At 39.4% G+C, this 14,962-nt stretch overlaps 1 protein-coding gene across 4 annotated transcripts in view; it reads right to left on the bottom strand.

Annotated features, from left to right (window-relative positions):
* Window positions 1–14,962, bottom strand: part of LOC129822398 (aldehyde dehydrogenase family 3 member A2-like) — a 53,805-nt gene that overhangs the window by 24,745 nt on the left and 14,098 nt on the right. The gene's annotated exons all lie outside the window — the stretch shown is intronic.

Here is a 14,962-nt window from a genome sequence, read left to right on the forward strand (position 1 = left end):
TACAAAAGTGGAGACAAATTTGACCCCAATAACTACCGTGGCATATGAGTCAACAGCAACCTTGGGAAAATCCTCTGCATTATCATCAACAGCAGACTTGTACATTTCCTCAGTGAAAACAATGTACTGAGCAAATGTCAAATTGGCTTTTTACCAAATTATCGTACGACAGACCACATATTCACCCTGCACACCCTAATTGACAACCAAACAAACCAAAACAAAGGCAAAGTCTTCTCATGCTTTGTTGATAAAAAAAGCCTTCCAATCAATGTATGAGGGTCTGCTATACAAATTAATGGAAAGTGGTGTTGGGGGAAAAACATATGACATTTTAAAACCCATGTACACAAACAACAAGTCTGAGGTTAAAATTGGTAAAAAACACACATTTCTTTCCACAGGGCCGTGGGGTGAGACAGGGATGCAGCTTAAGCCCCACCCTCTTCAACATATATATCAACGAATTGGCGAGGGCACTAGAACAGTCTGGTTAAAGGTCCCCAAAAAACACATATCCCTGGGTCGCTCCTCTTTTCAGTTCGCTGCAGCTAGCGACTGGAACGAGCTGCAACTAACACTCAAACTGGACAGTTTTATCTCAAATACTTCATTCAAAGACTCAAACATGGACACTCTTACTGACAGTTGTGGCTGCTTTGCGTGAGGTATTGTTGTCTCTACCTTCTTGACCTTTGTGCTGTTGTCTGTGCCCAATAATGTTTGTACCATGTTTTATGCCACTACCATGCTGTGTTGTCATGTGTTGCTGCCTTGCTATGTTGTTGTCTCGGGTCTCTCTTTATGTAGTGTTGTCTCTCTTGTTGTGATGTGTGTTTTGTCCTATATTTATATTGTATTTATTTAGATTTTTTAATCCCAGGCCCCCGTCACCGCAGGAAGTCTTTTGCCTTTTGGTAGGCCCTCATTGTAAATAATAATGTGTTCTTAACTGACTTGCCTAGTTAAATAAAGGTTAAAATAAAATAAAATAAGAATGTACTTTTTACACCATACATTTTCTCTGACACCCAAAACTACTCGTTACATTTTGAATGCTTAGTAGGACAGAACATTTTTCCAATTCACACACTTATCAAGAGAACATCCCTGGTCATCCCTACTGCCTCTGACCTGTTGGACTCACTAAACAGAGAACATCCCTGGTCATCCCTACTGCCTCTGACCTGGTGGACTCACTAAACAGAGAACATCCCTGGTCATCCCTACTGCCTCTGATCTGGAGGACTCACTAAACAGAGAACATCCCTGGTCATCCCTACTGCCTCTGACCTGGTGGACTCACTAAACAGAGAACATCCCTGGTCATCCCTACTGCCTCTGACCTGGTGGACTCACTAAACAGAGAACATCCCTGGTCATCCCTACTGTCTCTGATCTGGAGGACTCACTAAACAGAGAACATCCCTGGTCATCCCTACTGCCTCTGACCTGGTGGACTCACTAAACAGAGAACATCCCTGGTCATCCCTACTGCCTCTGACCTGGTGGACTCACTAAACAGAGAACATCCCTGGTCATCCCTACTGCCTCTGACCTGGTGGACTCACTAAACAGAGAACATCCCTGGTCATCCCTACTGCCTCTGATCTGGAGGACTCACTAAACAGAGAACATCCCTGGTCATCCCTACTGCCTCTGATCTGGTGGACTCACTAAACAGAGAACATCCCTGGTCATCCCTACTGCCTCTGATCTGGTGGACTCACTGAACACACATGCTTTGTTTCTAAATGATGTCTGAGTGTGTAGGAGTAAGTGACATATGTAGGTAGATATCACACTATTAAACAATAGATAGGTAAATAGTATAAGAAGGCAGATGTGAGTGTGTTTGCCATTCTGGTAAATACAGGAAACCAAAGATTAGCAGATGGTGTAGTAGTAACATAATATACATGGATAACATAGAAATATAAAAGATAGCTGAACATTGGAGTAACGAGCCACATGTTGACATAGATCATGAGACCGTGGTAATGGAAAACTACTGGGGGACGTTCTGACCCTCTGACCCTTGTAGATTCTCCATTGTGTTGACAGATTGCTCAGACATGTTGGTGCCAGGGTGCTTTGACACACTAGATTTATAGTCTATTCATTCCACTAAAGAAAAACATACATACCAGAGAAATATGCCTATAAGCAATTGGATACCCTAGGGATAGCGGGGACAGAACAAAGAGTGCATTTATTTAGTGGTGAGGGGAAGGACACAGAGTATGTTGACACTAAGATAGAGGGTCTGACCACTATTGTAATTTAACTGAAAGCAGATGATGAGCGTTAGTATGTGTGAACAAGCAGGAAGCCTGAACTAAAAAGATAATGGCACAAAGAATAGGGGAAGTATGCTTATTTGCATATGGGGTGGACTCATATGCTATTTGGGTATAAAGAGCGAACTAGTGCTCTGGGAGTGTGTGGGTTCCGCGGTGTGGGTTCCGCGGTGTGTGTTCCGCGGGGTGTGTGTTCCGCGGGGTGTGTTCCGCGGGGACATGCCAGTTGGCTGTACAATTGTAATAAAGAGCATGATTGAATTTACAAGTTCTGATAAAGCGTTATATTTCTGAGATGATTTTCCACGACATATTTTGGCGAGCTTGCCAGGAGCTGATAGGGACTGGGACGTTCTTGGCTGATGATGGGTTCTTTGGACAATCTAACAAACAAGGGTGGCCGCCCAACTAGACGGTAAGCAAGTTCTTACAATAGTTGAAATGTATGGATTGCTTCAGAGATCCTGTCTCAGCGAGAGGGGCGCCATGTAAGTCTCTCTTTCAAATTTCCTAAAAAGAAACCAGTAAAAACGAAAGAACTTTTGAATTCAAATAAATTTGCATGTATGTGTAATTTGGGGAATTGTATTAAATATAAATGCATGTGCATGTATAGAGAATGAGTGAATAGGCGATGTGAACTTTGCTTGTGTTAGGTGTTTAGTGGAGCATGCGCTCGTTCTGATTAGACCGTTCGAATGTGTAGCTTAAATGATGTGCTTGTTTGTGCCATCTGGCTGAGATGGCTGGCTATAATGTCGGACAGCTCATACGGTAAAAACAGATAATGTAGGTAGAAAATCCTGTGATACCTCTTCAATAAAATTAGTAGAAGGAATGCTTGGACAGGTTACTTATGAATAATGGCTCTAAAGATAACAGAGAACTGCATAAATAAGTAGTTAGAAAGCCACCGCTCTTTAAAAAAGGAACATTTTTAAAGAGGTCTGATTGGGTGGATATTTAGTAAATAAATATTTCATGGATACCGCCCCAGAACGGGGGACTGAACGGATGAATATTTAGAAGGCAGGAAAAACGTTAGCCCGATTGTGCGGCGTTCAACTGCAAAAGTAGCTTATAAATATTAGGTTGTAGGAAAACGTTAGCCCGATTGTGCGGCGTTCAACTGCAAAAGTAGCTTATAAATATTAGGTTGTAGGAAAAACGTTTGCCCGATTGTGCGGCGTTCAACTGCAAAAGTAGTTTATACGGTCGAAACATAAATCAGTAGTTAAATAAATATTTCATGGTTAACGCTCTGAAAGGAGGACTGTACGGATGAATATTTAGGACGTTTGCCCGATTGTGCGGCGTTCAAATGCAAAAGAAATCCTGCGAATAAAAAACCGCTCTGTCTAGCTAACAGGGTTTTGTAATTCAGTAGGTCACGCCATAATACTACTCTAATAAAAGAAGAAAATATCAGTATTGGGGGGTGGGTAGGATATGAAGACAAGCTGATCCGATTAGACAGTAGTCTCTCGTCATATCGTAGAAATCCTATTAGCCTAGGCTTATGTTGAACAAAGGGATTAAGTCAATAAAGAAAGAACTGAGTTGTTTTGAGGTAAAAACAAAGGGATTGAATGAACGGATGAAACATAAAAGGATGAATGATAATGTTGTAAGAAATGAGTAGATCTGTGTAGAGATAGAACATTAGGAAGAAAGAAAGGACAGGTTGGGTTGTGTGTGTGTCTGTGACCAACTGCTGGTAGGAAGAGGCATGCGCAAGCCTCTCTGACAGTTAACTGAGTGTAATTTGAGAAGGAGAGTGCAGTTAACTGCTATTAGGCAGATGGAATGAAATTAAGGAACATCGAAGTAAAATAAGTTATAATCAAGGATAAAAACACTGATGTGATAAAGTAATAAGCGACCATAGTAGAATACTAAAAAAGGTGTTAAAATAAATAACCATAAAGATAATAAAAGAGGATTAAACCAAATAGTGTGTAACAAGACAGAAAGTAGAATCGTCGATAAATTGAAATTGTACTATAAAGTTAAAAACGAATCTAGGTTAGTTAAGATAAATAGTGATAAATAGTGAAATTCAGGACAGATTAAGGATTCACGACGGTGTAACAAAGGAAGAGGAAAAAACAGGCCGTCGATCACTCTGTACCCACAGAGACTGCGGTCTAAAAATAGCCTGAAGGACAGAGACCAAAATATGAGAGGTTTGTTTCACTAAAACCGTGAATCGGGAATTAAACAGTAAAATGGGATAAAAGACAATGAAATAATAAGAATATAGATAAGAGGTAAGAAAGTATAGACAAAATAAATTAATAAAGGTAAACGTAAGACGTTAGATAGAGATCGTAAAGGAGCGGGCAGTGGACTGGTGTGACTCAGTTGGTAGAGCATGGTGCTTGCAACACCAGGGTTGAGGGTTAAATTCCCATGGGGGACCAGGATGAATATGTATGAACTTTCCAATTTGTAAGTCGCTCTGGATAAGAGCATTTGCTAAATGACTTAAATGTAATGTAAATGTAATCATAAAATTGATTAGAATTATAAAATGAATAAATAATAATATCTGTAATGGGAAAAACACAGTGATATTTGAAGTATTGTATTAGAATAAGACATTAAGTCATCTGTAGTATTCAGAAATAATGTCTGTACTATATAGAGCTTGGTTTGAGAAGAGAAATTAAGTGATGTGACAAATGCATTTTTAATTGGAAAGGGGATTCGCTCTACCTTGGAAAAATAGTAAATAAAAGGTGTATAATACATGGGAGTATTTAGGAAAAATAAATAAATAATTAGTGGCATGACAACAAAATGACTGTTTCCATAGAATAGGGAGAGAAGGACACTATTACCTGATAAACAGGATAAATAGGACAAGGGAATTAAACAGTCACATGGGACCAAAATGTGAAGCTCGATTTGCAGGCGTTCTGATGTCAACATTCTATCATCAGAAAATACATTGCGATGGGGGTGTGTGTGTGGTTCCTCTAATCCTCGCAGACGTGCGGGTGATTGGCAGAACTATTGACAAGATCTAAGAACCAATAAGAAAATAGCTCTCTGTTCTGGATATAGGTATATCGGGTATGAGAAAAATTAGTGTAATGTGACATTAGAACTTAGTGCGGTAGAAGGAAATGCCGCTATACAAGAGTTTATATCCTTGTCAAAATAACAAACAACTAATTGGTTTGAGGTTAGTGAGAATGGAATTTTTACTTGGCGGTGTGTAGTCTCTGAGGGAACAATGAGTGTTTCATAGAGATTACAGTTTATATGTGGTCAAGAAGAAGTATTAGATCACGTTTGACTTGACATCTAGTAAAGTAACGATGGAATATTAATTGTTAGACATTCTATACCACAATTCTCTGGAACTGTTAAAGACGCTTTAGAATAAAATCTATGGATAAGTAAAATTATTGGTTTGCTGACTAAAAGGTAACATTGTGAATATTAACGATATGTACACTTTCTTTTCCAGAAAGAATAAGGGAAAAAAAGGGTTTTCAATCTTCTCTGGTCAACAATGTCATTGGAGACTAATTAACTGCTTTCCACAGTAATTAAAGTCAGCCGCTTTAAAAATAAAAATATCTGGATAAGGCTAAAACATGGAGTTCTGGATGAGTGAGTCCAGTTCGTTTGCTATTATTAGCTTATGGTTCACTAGTGAGTACACCATGTACTGGGAATGAATATGCATTAGTAGATATATTGGAAGGGTTTTTTCCAATTCAGTTTCAAATTGGGTATGCAAAAGGATGAACATGTTTTTGAAAAATGTATTTAAGTTGCTCCTAAAGAAAGGGGGAGTGGAAACATATTAATGGTGTCAAAATGCCCTGAATCCTAGGAATTTCCTGTGAAAGACTGATCACCTTTTACTAGAAATTGTTGGAACAGGTGGGATTTACTTATAAAATGTTTAAGACACCAGACTCTATTCAAACTGTATAATTACTTTGAAAATCTATTATGTCTCTGGGAAAATTATGAAGAGTTGTACCCTTAAATTGAATAAGTTATTCGAATAGGTTTATTTTAATTTTTATTTTTGATATAACATGGGTTCATGGGTAAAACTATCAGTTCCTTGGGGTTATGGTCTTTGGGGAAATACACAAATGTGTTTTGTTCATTATGCATATAAAAAGTGTTGAAAGTTATTCCAACGGGTTTATTGGAGTGTGGGTTTGTGAGGGTTTTTGTTGATAAATACATCATTTGTAATTCATCTGAGAGAACACTGGTGGAATAAGGGAGTTATCATAAGAAGGTGACGTCAGAATGCTTTAAGGCATGGGAGAGAATATCACCACAAGTGGGTGTGGAGATCAAACCCACCCTAACCGACTGAACAGTGAGGGACAACTGTGTCTGATGACCTGTGAACTGTATCTAAAAAAGACATGCTGAAATGACATTATATTTGTTGGGAGAATAATGACTTAAAGTTATTGGGGTACTGATTTTTTATTATCAGGCCATTCATGAGAGAAACTGAGACAAAAGGGCTATTGGAAAATAGATAATACTGGTATTTAAAGTGTTTAGTATAAATGTTAATTATAAAAGGGATGTTGTGTATTGAATAGATAAGGTCAAATTTGAGTTAAAGTAAACACTAAGGACTGTTATCCTGAATATTGGGTTGGAAAATGTATAAAATAAAAAATATAACTGTTTAGTTATTTGGATATAGAACTGTTTAACGTTAATAGGCTTAGGGAAGCTCTGGAAACGAATCCTGAGACAAGGAGGTTGACAGAACTTACAGAATTTTAGATTAAAGGTTTTTTGTTTCTTTCGTTTTATAATGTCATTGGAATTGGGATGATAAAATGTAATGTTCAATTGAATAAATAGGTAGTCTGTTGTGCGAAGATACCCATGAATGAAGAAGAAAGAGACCAACAATAACATTGGCATAGAATGAAACGGATGGACGTTTTCTTATTACAAATAGTGGTAATATTGCAAATGTGCAATTATTATTATTATTATTTTTATTTTTTTTTAATTATTATTATTATTATTTTTTTATTTTTTTTTATTTTATTTTTTTTCTCGTTTGGTCAATTTATTTTTGTTTTGAGGAACATAAGGTTGTGTATATGTTCCTGAGGAGGGACTGATACTGATACTGATATAAATGATATATAAATTGACTTAAGGATGTTTTAAGTATGTATCAAACAATGGCAGTTATGGGTTAGGGGACTCATAAAAAAAGGTAATGATAGTGAAGGGGTGTTATTTCTAGAAAATATGTATAAAAATAGAGATAATTCATAGAAAAGGAAAGACAGCTGGCTGTGTAAAATATAGGGACAATTCTAAAGTAAATAGAACAATTCACATACTTAAATTATGGTAAAAATAATAAGAGGTGGCATTTTGAACACTAGAGCAAAAGTTTAAGAAACTTATTACTTAGTTTTGATAGGATTGGATATTAATCCAACTGGAAGACATTTGACTGATTACATGTTAGTGTACAGCAGTTGATGTAGGGAACATCATTTGACTATCATTGAATATTTCTGTGGCAGGAGGCCAGGTATTTGAGGCAGAATGGTTACATAGGGCTGTTATTAAAAATTAAGATTTAGTGATCTTGCTAATGTTGTCAGGAAATAACCCATGTGTAAGTGTGTATGTCCTCAGGAAAAAACAGCCAGAAATGGAAGGGCTTGGGCTGCATTCTGGAGACTGAGTGTACATCAAGATACACCAGGCTGGTGGTATACTTCTTACAACACTGCAGTGGTAAAGTTCTTCTTGTCTCTCTTTGGTGGGTGCATAAGTCTCACGAGAAATAAGGTCCAGCTGAATAATGGGTGAGCTTGAAAACACCATGACAGAGGATGTGGAATCAGAGAGAGAAAGAGAGAGAGACTAGATTCCACTATAGACATACTGGGTTGAGTTTGGAGGCTACTTGTTTTATTTTTAATACATCATGTGAAAGAGAATGGATGATAGGATATTATACTCTAAACAAACATGTTAAAGGGATTGATATGAAAGCATATACAGTGTTGAATTAATTCAAGAAGAGAGAATGTTAATTGTAGGTTATGCACATGATTATCAGTTGAAATGGAGTAGATGGGAAACTAAGTAAAAATGACATGATTTGGGAACACCTCTCAGAACCTGGGGCCGAAAGGGGAAGACTGGGTGGAAGCATGAGGAAGCTTTTTAGGGCTTTTATTTTTGTGGAGTCCAGCAGAAAAGTATCCTGGAGGCATAGAGTCAGGTAAAGAGAGAGTGGGAATTGTCATGGTCTCAGATTTCAGTTTGCATGAATATATTTATGCATAACACATAACATTGTCAATGCTGTTATGTTTTGTCTGTTGTTTTCCAAGTCTTATGTTTAGGAAACCAGAAGGAGAGGGGTTCGCCAGCTTCAGCTGGAATGTCTGTTTGTTGTGTGATGAGTGATGGAAGTAAGAGGATGTATGGTGCAATCATAGAACAGAGGCCATAAGTCTCTAAGTATGAATGCTTCACAGAAAGTAGGCAGAAACCTGAACCAGGATGAGAGGTTCTGCGTCTGATGATCCAAGGGGACCAGAAGGACCTCTCCCAGTGATACCAGGAGATCTAGTCCACGTTGGAGGGATCCGGAGGAAGTGGGATCAACCGAGGAGAGAAGGACCCTATGAGGTGGCCAAAGCAACAAGAACGGCCGTCCAAGTGAAAAGAAGCCAGACGTGGTACCATCTGAACCACTGCAGCTGAATCCCAACAGAGAGAAGGATACAACCACATAGAGATGAGGACACAAAGGATGCTGATTCACCAGGAGGGAGCCTGGAGGGAGCAGGAGCAGCGGAAACGATTGAGACGCCAGGGAGGAGCCAAGAAAACAGTAAATCAAGTGAAAGCCAAAATATGACACGTGCACCGACTAATGCACCCAGAAGAGGAGGAGAGGCCTCACAAGGAACAGAATAAGAACGTTTCTTTCCTAAAATTGAAAGCCTTCCAGATGGAAGCTAAGTCCGGCCTGAGGAGGGAGCCTCAGGTGAAGAAAGAGGAGGAAAAGTCCCGCAAGCTGAAGAAAATGGGGATTACCCTATAATTGACTTTTAAACTTTTGAATGGCCTCCTTTACAGACAATTGATGTTAGAACAACAAAAGAATAATGACATTGACATAACAGAAGTAACAGTGAATGCTAGTATAGAAACAACAGACTAATGCACAATCAAGATGTATTGTGGGAGCAGGAAGAGAAGAATGGAATCAGCCGAACAATCCAAAAAGACTGACAAGGTTTGAATCTCTGTTCCACCTCAATTTATAACAGAAGTAGGAGAACTGAAGTCTATCTCAATCATAAGGATCAAACCCTTATCGGAGATTGCACTCTGTGGATGGACATATCACCAAACAAAGGGACAAGTCGTTTGGGATCCGAAAGGATGTGACCTGACATTAATCAAAGAAAAAGACGAGAGGGTGCTCATCATGAATCAGATTGAACCAGTTGAAGGTGAAGAATTAATAGTTGAAATAACAAGAACAACAGTGACCGAAGGGAGTAGCACCACTGTCATTAAGGTTGATTCTACCCCTGCACATGAACAGGAAGAACCTGTGACAACAACAAGGGTGGCGGCTGCTGTGACGACCACAGTAGCTATCACTAGATGACATCGACTGCCCTTACCAAGCAGACCACCGTGCCAACAAAGCAACCTGAGACATCAGTCAGAGTTTTTACTGATATTTGAAACTTTCTGATAAACTCTAATGATCTACCTCAAGATAAGAACATTGAAAAAGCAACAGAATTAGATATATCAGAATTAGAACCACTCAAGGACACCACATGAGAAGAAGTAGTGAAGAAGGAGTGATACGAATGGGCTAAGTATATGGCAAACAGACACAGAATGGACAATTGTATTTTGTGAAGAAAATCACCTTTGTCTGATCTTTTAATAGTCTCTGAACCAGCATCATGTAAAAACTGTGTAAGTTGGGAAAAATGACTATTGTACCAATAGAAAGTATTCTTTCCCTTGTGTGACATAAAATGTAGGATTGTTCTGGTTAAGGACTAGGGGAAAAATGATGTTGAATGAGACCATGCTGGGAGACAATGATTGTGCTGCCTATAACATTAGAACTGAATTAAATGTACCTTAATTAGACAGAGGTACCGTGGTTAAAGGAAAATATGAATGTTTTTACAGACACCACACCGAAGGATTTGATGTAGGAAACACCACTGTAGAATGTGATACTATTTGGGTGTTAGAGAATGCGGGAGTTCGTAAAAGTAATGATAAAGGGTTGATTATGAATATAAAAGGGTTGTGTGGTCACATAACTCAGGTTGCGCCATCTCTTACTATGTTGAAAAATCAAGACAGAGGTATTGCTGATAGTTTCTGGATGTGTGGAAAAAACTAACTGTTGAATGTATTGCCTGATGGATGGATTGGTCCTTGTGCCTTAGTTAGAGCAATTAAATAGGTTACTATTATTGAATCACTCCATGATGACTATGTTTAACCTAGAGTTAAAGTGGTTTATGATAAGGATCCTGAGGTATACCTTAATGCAATTGGACTGCTTAGAGGTCTACCTAGGGATTTCAAGGCCAGAGATGAGGTTAAATCAGGATTTGAATCTATATTTCTGTGGATAATACCAAATAAGAACTTAAAGTGGGGATTCATGTTTGCTAGGATGACCATCATGTTGGGAGGAGGGTTGTTGGCTTTGGGTATTGCATTTTGTTGTGTTATACCCCTGGTAAAGTCAATTGTGGTTTAGACAACAGTTAAATAGATGTCTGTAAGGAGAGATGACCCTCCTGTGGTGATTGATCCTGTACCGGGAAGCCCAGGCAATTATACCAATAAGTATGGAAAGCCTTGCAATGCAGTTGGAGGACCTCTTGACTGCCCCTTTGGTAAACCTAACTGTCTCTATGAAGTGATTGGGGGGGTGGTCATGCGTGTCACGATTTTCGTAAGGATGGTTTCCATGTATATGTTAAATTACCCAGTTCAGATTAATGTTTACTCATACATGTCCACAAAAAGTGTAATTTGTGTCACAATTTCAAGTGGTGTACAAAAAAATTCATGAGGATGGTCATTATCATCACCTAGAACCTTTTTTCTGTCAAAGTGTCAAAGAAGAGATTGTCTTATATGTAAGGATGAGGACTGTGGTCTTATGTAAAGGGGTTTTAGCATATCTATTTTGCCTAATGCTTTGTGTTCTTTGTAACCTCAGGCAGGGATTCATACTACATGCTCATTGCTTCATCAAAATATAATGGTTGATTATTAGTATTTTTTATTTTAACTAGATCTTTCATTCCTATTTTATGTTATTAATTGGAGATGTTTGGTCTAGTTGGGTTTTGTAAGAATATTATGTTTCAATTGGATCTTTTCTTCCTGTCTGTGTTTATGTATTGGAGATGTTTGGTACAAGTGATTTGTAAGCTTTATTTTGATAATGTTTTAGTCAATTGTTGGTATTGATATCTACTCTCTATATGTCATTTTTAATATGGTTTTTGAGGTTATTTACCCTCAAGAGGAGGGATTATGTAGGAGTAAGTGACATATGTAGGTAGATATCACACTATTAAACAATAGATAGGTAAATAGTATAAGAAGGCAGATGTGAGTGTGTTTGCCATTCTGGTAAATACAGGAAACCAAAGATTAGCAGATGGTGTAGTAGTAACATAATATACATGGATAACATAGAAATATAAAAGATAGCTGAACATTGGAGTAACGAGCCACATGTTGACATAGATCATGAGACCGTGGTAATGGAAAACTACTGGGGGACGTTCTGACCCTCTGACCCTTGTAGATTCTCCATTGTGTTGACAGATTGCTCAGACATGTTGGTGCCAGGGTGCTTTGACACACTAGATTTATAGTCTATTCATTCCACTAAAGAAAAACATACATACCAGAGAAATATGCCTATAAGCAATTGGATACCCTAGGGATAGCGGGGACAGAACAAAGAGTGCATTTATTTAGTGGTGAGGGGAAGGACACAGAGTATGTTGACACTAAGATAGAGGGTCTGACCACTATTGTAATTTAACTGAAAGCAGATGATGAGCGTTAGTATGTGTGAACAAGCAGGAAGCCTGAACTAAAAAGATAATGGCACAAAGAATAGGGGAAGTATGCTTATTTGCATATGGGGTGGACTCATATGCTATTTGGGTATAAAGAGCGAACTAGTGCTCTGGGAGTGTGTGGGTTCCGCGGTGTGTGTTCCGCGGGGTGTGTGTTCCGCGGGGTGTGTTCCGCGGGGACATGCCAGTTGGCTGTACAATTGTAATAAAGAGCATGATTGAATTTACAAGTTCTGATAAAGCGTTATATTTCTGAGATGATTTTCCACGACAAGTGTTGGAGTTTGCCCCTGGCTATCCATCAATACATTTTTTTTTAAATAGTCTGGTTTGCTTAATATAAGGAATTTAAAATGATTTATACTTTTACTTTTGATACTTATGTATATTTAAAACAAAATATTTTACTCAAGTAGTATTTGACTGGGGGATTTTTCACTTTTACTTGAGTCATTTTCTATTAAGGTACTTGACTTTTACTCACATATGAGAATTGGGTACTTTCTCCACCAATGATTTTAAAGTAATCAATTTTCTTCTTCTTCATTGGCTGATTGCTCCCAACTCATAGGAATCCCCCACCCAGTTGACTACTTTACAAATTCCTATTATCAACACCTCAGAACCCTGAGTTGCACACTCCCCTCCCTCATCCCCCGTAACCGGGGGGCCTGAGAGTCTAGATCAGGGATGGGCAATTCCAGTCCTCCGAGGGCTTGATTGGTGTCACAGTTTTGCCCCAGGCCCCAGCTAACACACCTGACTCCAATAATCACCTAATCATGATCTTCAGTTTAGAATGCAATTTGATTAAATCAGCTGTGTTTGCTAGGGATGGAGAAAACGTGTGACATCAATCAGGCCCTCGAGGACTGGAGTTGCCCACCCCTGATCTAGAGGTATCATAAACCTGCTTCTCAAATTTTCTCTGACCTGTGTGACCTTTGCCCTTATAGGTTGCTAAGGAGGTTACTAGGGGGCCGGACATCTGCCAACATCTCTGTCTCTGCTCATCAACTACTGGATGCAGTTATAGCTCTGGACTTGTGGGAAGTTGTCCAAAAACCATCCCCATGTACAGTACCAGTCAAAAGTTTGGACACACCTACTCATTCCGGGTTTTTACTTTATTTTACTATTTTCTACCTCCACACAAAAATACCTCACTTTGTGGGCATATTTTCGTGGACAAAGTATGTGCGCAGAAAACCCTCTCGTTTCACCTCTTCCTCTCTGAGAATACAAGACAACAAGGGAGGTGGCAAATGGTGAGTGTGTCAGTGGAGGCTGCTGAGGGGAGGACGGCTCATAATAATGTCTGGAATGAGCTGGAACAAGAAAACCATGTGTTTGATATATTTGATACCATTCCACCTATTCCGCACCAGCCATTACCATGAGCCCGTCCTCCCCAATTAAGGTGCCACAAACCTCCTGTGGTGTGTGTGTGTGTGTCTGCGTGCATGTCTATGAGGGATGTAGAGATATAGCTGAATAATAGACAACTACACAGAGGAGGCAAGAGTGGGAACTAAGGGAGGGAACAGCTGAAGAACTAAGGGACAGCTGAAGAACTAAGGGAGGAAACAGCTGAAGAACTAAGGGACAGCTGAAGAACTAAGAGAGGGGACAGCTGAAGAACTAAGGGACAGCTGAAGAACTAAGGGAGGAAACAGCTGAAGAACTAAGGGACAGCTGAAGAATAAGAGAGGGGACAGCTGAAGAACTAAGGGACAGCTGAAGAACTAAGGGAGGAAACAGCTGAAGAACTAAGAGGGGACAGCTGAAGAACTAAGAGAGGGGACAGCTGAAGAACTAAGGGAAGAGACAGCTGAAGAACTAAGGGAGGGTACAACTGAAGAACTAAGGGACAGCTGATGAAGAACTAAGGGAGGAAACAGCTGAAGAACTAAGGGACAACTGATGAACTAAGGGACAGCTGAAGAACTAAGGGACAGCTGAAGAACTAAGGGACAGCTGAAGAACTAAGGGAGGGTACAACTGAAGAACTAAGGGACAACTGATGAACTAAGGGACAGCTGAAGAACTAAGGGACAGCTGAAGAACTAAGGGAAGAGACAGCTGAAGAACTAAGGGAGGGTACAACTGAAGAACTAAGGGACAACTGATGAACTAAGGGACAGCTGAAGAACTAAGGGACAGCTGAAGAACTAAGGGAGGGGACAGCTGAAGAACTAAGGGAAGAGACAGCTGAAGAACTAAGGGAGGAGACATCTGAAGAACTAAGGGAGGAGACAGCTGTAGAACTAAGGGAGGTCGCGGCTGAAGAACTAAGGGAGGGACCAGCTGAAGAACTAAGGGAGGGACCAGCTGAAGAACTAAGGGACAGCTGAAGAACTAAGGGAGGAGACAGCTGAAGAACTAAGGGAGGGTACAACTGAAGAACTAAGGGAGGGTACAACTGAAGAACTAAGGGACAGCTGAAGAACTAAGGGACAGCTGAAGAACTAAGGGAGGGGACATCTGAAGAACTAAGGGAGGAGACAGCTGTAGAACTAA

This window comes from Salvelinus fontinalis, chromosome 24 (assembly GCF_029448725.1).
Source record: "Salvelinus fontinalis isolate EN_2023a chromosome 24, ASM2944872v1, whole genome shotgun sequence".
NCBI classification, from domain to species: Eukaryota; Metazoa; Chordata; class Actinopteri; order Salmoniformes; family Salmonidae; genus Salvelinus; species Salvelinus fontinalis.